The sequence below is a fragment of the Nothobranchius furzeri genome, chromosome 10, assembly GCF_043380555.1.
Source record: "Nothobranchius furzeri strain GRZ-AD chromosome 10, NfurGRZ-RIMD1, whole genome shotgun sequence".
Lineage (NCBI taxonomy): Eukaryota > Metazoa > Chordata > Actinopteri > Cyprinodontiformes > Nothobranchiidae > Nothobranchius > Nothobranchius furzeri.
Genome location: NC_091750.1, coordinates 42,433,448 through 42,440,089, shown reverse-complemented (window position 1 = coordinate 42,440,089; position 6,642 = coordinate 42,433,448).

Below are 6,642 nucleotides of genomic sequence, written 5' to 3'. Positions count from 1 at the left end.
ATCTAAACAGAAACTAAATCAATCTCCACTTTAAAAAAATACTTTAATACCTTTTAAAACAAATTCTTGGAAATGATCAAACTAGGATGTTATTGAAAAGAGGAACAAGGGCTTCCATTCTTTCATCTTTCCTTTCACGTACTTAAAATGAGTTTGCTCAATAAAGAAAAATGTAAAAGTTAAACCGGTTACATTAATCGGCATAAAACACATCCAAGCAAGAACAAAGAGGGTGAGGGAGAGCTTTCAGAAATGGCGGGCGAATCATCCTCTACTTGATGAGCAACACTGAGTAATAAGCAAATCTACGAACAAAAGCTCTAAGCTAGCCATCCAAAACACAAATAATTGCCACACAGTCACAACTGCCTCTTGGTCGTCCTTTTTTATCTGTAGATTTTGCTTCTTTTCTTTGGAGGGAAGCACTGTGTTAGCATATTTAGGACTTCCTGCTGTAGGAGTGGTCATGATTCACCCGTGAGTCACTGCGCTGAACGTTTTCTTTGTGAGTGGAAAGTTCAAAAGATGAGCACGTTATCAGATGAAGAAGATTTCCTGTTTTGTAACTTATTCACATGTTGCATATATTGAAGTAAGTTTATATTGGTATAAATGTTGTTAGTCTGAATCCAATAAAAATTTTAAGTGTTGAAGCTGAATATGTTCTTTTTCTTTTATGTGTTCATAACAGAACAACTTAAAAGGAAAAAGCAATGAACGGTATTTTAAAAAGAACAAAAGTTTTTTTGAATTTTTGAAGTGAGTTAAAAAAAACTTTCCATCTGCAGCCTAAAAAATAGATTAAAAAGTTGTTATGAGTGTAAAAATGTATGTATGTATGAAGTATGAAGAAAAAGAAAATGGGTTTTAGTTTAGCTGTGAGCTATAATCTGGACTAAAATTTGATAAAAATGCAAAGAGCTGTGAAGATCATGTGTGCTAACAGGGCCGGCTCTAGGTAATTTGGTGCCCAAGGCGAGAGTGCCCCTTTGCCCCCCCCCCCCCCCCCCGTGCCTGCACGCCTCTCACCCAAACCCGTCCACCCACCCACCACACATTGGAAAAAGCAACTCCACAGTTATTCCTTAGTTACTAATTTTTTATTTTCAATATTCACACAGCAACTCTATAAAGTCAACCGCCTGATGGCATGGTCTGCGTCTGCCCCTTTCTTCATGTGCCTCCTGGTATCCTCCATCCCTCTCTAGATTCCCTTTTGTGTCCCTTAGCGCCCTCATGCGTCCTTTGTCTGCGTTTCAGTTAGGTGTCACCTGCCTTCCCTCCAGTCCTCACTCCACACACCTGTTTCCTGTTTCCTTAATTGTTCTCCCTGTGTATTTAAGCCCTGTCTTGTCTCTGTTTGGTGTCGGTCCATTGTTGTTTGTATTTGTCAGCGTTGTTACTTGTGCTCCGTCTGAGCCTTTGGTCTCCAGGTTTTTGATGCTCTAGGAGAGTTTTCGTTGTACTGTGGTCAGGACTTTTGGATTTTTGGCTCACTGCCTTTGGGATTTACTTTTGTTTTTCATTCTGCAAATAAAGGATTATTTACTTTACTTCATCTCCTGCCTCGTGACATCCTGGGTACTGCATTTTGGGCCCAAACATCCCCAAATCGTGACATAATGGACCGACCAACCCAGGACCCAGCAGCAACCCCAGGTAAACGGGATCTGAACTATAGGAGGAATAACTTAAATGGTTACCCGGACGCCCGTGCACCGACAAACCAACTCAAGGGTCCGGGACCGGTGGGTTGGTTCAGCTGGGCAGAGCTCCAGGACAAGTCCCGATTCATCGGCACCCGGCTGGCAGTGTGTCCTCCGGGCTTTGGTCCTGATTGTGGGAGACGTCCCCTGGCAGCTTCTCCAGTTCAGCGTCGCTGGCGAAGAACAGTTCCTCCTGACGCCACCTGCAGTCTCCTGGTGGGTCAGGTCACCGAGAGATCTGCCATCTCCACGCCTCCGTTGACCCAGGAACCCCCACGTCGACGACGACACAGCCACCGTCAGAGGTCTTCTGGGGTCAGCGCGTCGCATCCTACTCCAGCGGTGGTCCTGAGGGTCGCATCGCGTCCTGCTCCGGCGGTGGTCCCGAGGGTCGCATTGCATCCTGCTCCAGCAGTGGTCCCGAGGGTCGCATTGCATCCTGCTCCAGCAGTGGTCCCGAGGGTCGCATCGTATCCTGCTCCAGCGGTGGTCCCGAGGGTCGCATCGCATCCTGCTCCAGCGGTGGTCCCGAGGGTTGCATCGCATCCTGCTCCAGCGGTGGTCCCGAGGGTCGCATCGCATCCTGCTCCAGCGGTGGTCCCGAGGGTCGCATCACGTCCTGCTCCAGCGGTGGTCCCGGAGGACGCATCATATCTTGCTTCAGCGCTTTCTGCTTCGGCGGTGGAGGACTCAGAGGCTCCGGTCCAGCCCGTCCGAGAGGCTTCGCCTCCAGTCCAAGGGTCGACGCCTCCAGTCCAAGGACCGACGCCTCCAGTTCAAGGGCCGACGCCTCCAGTCCAAGGGCCGACGCCTCCAGGCCAGGGTTCATTTCAATATCCTGGTTCTTGTCTATAGGGCCTTACATGGACAAGCACCGTCTTACATTGGTGATCTTCTTCGTCCCTACACCCCCAGCAGGTCCCTGAGGACCAGTGATCAAAGCCTACTGGTTGTGCAGCACCAGGCTAAAGACCAAAGGTGACAGATCATTTGCTGCTGTGGCCCCCAGACTCTGGACCTCTCTCCCCCTGAGCCTGAGATCAGTGGACTCAGTGGACTCCTTTAAAAAGCAACTGAAGACTCACTTGTTCAAGCTGGCTTTTGTATGACCTTCTTCACCACTCTCTCTTTATTCAGCTCTCCCCACCTATTCCACCTTCCTCAGGATCCACTGATTTCCCTCTCTCCTGTTCACTCTCTCTCTTTCTTAACATTTTTTTAATCACAATTGCCTGTTTTTGCTCATTTTAAATATATTTTTAAACATTTTCTAAATGCTTTTTCATATTTTTACATTTTTTGTTTTTGTGAAGCACCTTGTGATTTTTATCTGAGAGGCACTATAGAAATGATACTTTCTTCTTCTTCATGTGCAGTGATGCTTTTCATTATTTTTAATGTTTCTGGACTTTTTATTTTATTCTTTTTTTTAATCTGTTCTATGAAAACATGAATAAAATGATCAAAAACAGGTGGAAGTGAGTGCATCCATGGGGAATATTTGAAAAAACTTATGTCTCACTCTCAGGTGCTCTTCAGCATCAAATAAATTGCAGAATATGAGGAAGAAGATCCGGTGATCTGAGGCACTCTGAGGATTTCAGCACGACCTTCTTCAGGGCATAAACCTTTATGCCTTGAAGATGACTCACTCTGTCACAAAAACTAATGTTCAGCCTGTTTTTTTTTTTTTTTTTTTTTTTTTTTTACAAATTTACAGCCTAATAACATCTTAAGGAGACAATTTCAGATGTGTATGTTCAGATTATTTAATATTCTCAATTCTAAATCAATGCTGCACTCATTGTGCCAAAAATAAGTGTCTGGTGTGGATTTAAATTAATTAATTTTGCATATCGATATGTGATAAGCCGTTTAATTTGAAAAAGTCTGTTTCTACTGCTGATTACAAATAGCCTAAAAAGTAACTTACTCACCTGGTTCTAGATGCTGAGATTGTAACTCAGTAAATGTGCTGCTGCTGAGTGATGCCTGGATAGAAGACGCTGCAGCGTAAACAAGAAAGAGACGGCATAAGATGTCATGCTGGGTTTAGGCAGTTCTCACTCCTCACCGGGCCCGGCGGCAGCTGGGGAGTCCCCGCCATGGCCGCGGCGGTGCAGCCCGCCCGATGTGTCGGACAAAGTTGAAGTTTTGTTACACCCACACCTAACGCTCTTCTGATATGAAAATATTATATTCATATTGTATGCATACTTAAAACTTGAATCGAAGGTCATAAAAAGGCTGTAATCATACAAAAAAAAAAACGGTAAAAAAATCTTACATTCTTCATCATCTTCACAGTGAGACTCAACAGGTGTAGAAGACAGTCCCGCCCCCGTGGTGTCAAGAGGTGCCTGTGTGGCTGCAGATGTCTCAATGCATCTGTACACAACGATTCAAATGTAAAATTAATTGGTTAAAGTTATGAGATACTGTATTGTGTATGTAACAGCTAGCGAGGGTCCGTCCGTGGACCGTGCGTGGCAGGAGAGGCAGTTAGCTAAAATGGTAACGCAAAAAGTTCCTTTGCCAAATTTATAAAGTCTACATACCTCTGCTTTGGGCCCGTTTTTTTTTCTTCTTCCTTCCTTCACTTCCAGAATGCTGATCCCGATGGCTCATGTGTTCTTTTAATCATAAAAGATATCAAAAGTTTCAACGCAACGACAACAGGATGTCCTTCTACAGTGCTAGCCACGTACGTGATCTACGGCACCCTTAACGGTCAAATACATCGAAGCAGTGGCTCAAGCGGGAGCTCGTCATGCAGCCAGATCATTAGAATTTAAATATTGATGTTTTAATTTCATGTCATTTCAGGGGGGAATTTTGAGTATGTGGAGAGTGCATTTCATATTACAAACATAAATTTAATAAACTTTTTTAAAATTTTATTTTATTTATTTATTTTTGAAATTTTGCGCCCTATACATCAGATGGCGCCCCAGGCGGCCGCCTGTCGGCAAAGCCGGCCCTGTGTGCTAATAAATGTCCTGAACACAAAATGATTAATGAACGTGTGAACCTGTAGACATGCTTGTAAAATTTCACAAAAGAAAACCTGTTCTTTCTTGTGTGTGGTTGCTTGAATCTCCAGAGTTTAAAATGGCAGTGTCTCTAATCATCTGAGTAGAAATAATCTTCTCCTTTAATAGTAAAAAAGGATTGTTATGATCACAAAATAACATTAAATAAAAACAAGGCACCTTTTGAATTGCCAAGAATATAGAATAGGGAAGACTGGAATTGTGTGTGTATGTCTCTATTTTATTATTTGATTGATTTTTATTCTCTATATAAAGGGGAACAAAAGAAACAACACTAAAGAATCACCACAATGGTTTTCTCTCTCTCTCTCTCTCTCTCTCTCTCTCTCTCTCTCTCTCTCTCTCTCTCTCTCTCTCTCTCTCTCTCTTTCTCTCTCTCTCTATCTATCTATATATATATATATATATATATATATATATATATATATATTAGGGATGCACGTTTTACAAAATTTCCAGTTATTGCTACCCCTTACCAGTTAATAGCTAGTTAATCCGAATCCCACCCCCACCCACGCACACAAACATTTGCCCCCGCTCCAAAAATATTAAAGCCTTTTTCGTCAACTCTTTTCAATATAATTCTGACGCACAACTAAAGTCCAACACTTGTTACATTAATGAACAAAAAGTAGAGAGAGTGGGATGACAGTTGGAGTGTCCGTCAGACTCAGAACTTGTTCCTCAGCGGACCCTCTGGCATCAATCACACAACGCTGCTTGTGATTACATGCTTATAAGCACATTCTGGAGGTCACAGTTTTTAAAAACACCTTAGTTTTCCTACATTGTACTAAATAATTTCACTGACATTTTTTTTATTTTACTAGACAAATTAGGAGTCAGACCCAAGCAGGAGCGTCATGGCCGACCGACCTATTGCTGGTCAGTTTACTGCACCGTGTTCTGCCAGGCTCAGCTCTTTGATGTGAGGCTTATTGTGTTCCAAGAATGAAATACCTAAGAATAAACTGCTCCCAGGCAGTGTTCTATACTAATCGCTTCATGTTGGAGCACATTTGTTTGGTCATGTTACACTCATTTCTTCTTCTGAGGTTGTCCAGTGAACAGTTTTTGATAGCGGCGCTCTTGCCCCTTCTAGTGGCACAGAATATATTACACCCCAGTGCAGCAGAAGGACTTGAAGAAGTTAATCTGACAAAACTATTTTACCCAGTTACAACATTAACAGCAATTAACTGATTAACTATGTACATCCCTAATATATATATAGATACAACATAAGTATCTTATATAACACATCAGAGCTGCAAAGACACATTTTCATCTAATATTTTCTCAAACAATACAGAGCACTGAACAAATTTAGAAAAATAGCCTCAACGGTCATTTTACAGTTTTTCACAATAGTTTAAATACATTTTCTGAAAGCATTCCCCATTTTGTCAGAACTCTATACACAAGTCCAAAAAATACACACACACAGTGGGCAAAACCCATCTGTAAATATCACACTTTACATTCAAAACAATGTTATTCTAAAAAGAGTATTTAGTTTCCAAATGCCTCACGCAAACCATCATATGAGGAGACATTTTGATTTTGTGTAACAGGTGTGTCCTATTTGATGAGTTGGTAGGCAAAGTAGGTCAACTGACTTTACAGTTTTGAATGACAGTGTTTGTTGTGAAAACACAAGATTTCCTTAATGAAAACTGTGCCAAATGCAAAGAATTAAGTGTAGTGTTCCACAAAAGTGTGTTTTTAAACTGCAGTGTAAGTGTAAAGCACAGATTTTGCTTGTTGCTCAACAGAATTGGCTAAGGGAGTTGGTGCATCAGTTTCATGTTGTAGTATTTGTGTTAGACATACAAGGAATTGTGTTTAAACAAATGAGAAAAACTGTAAATTTAAATATTTCA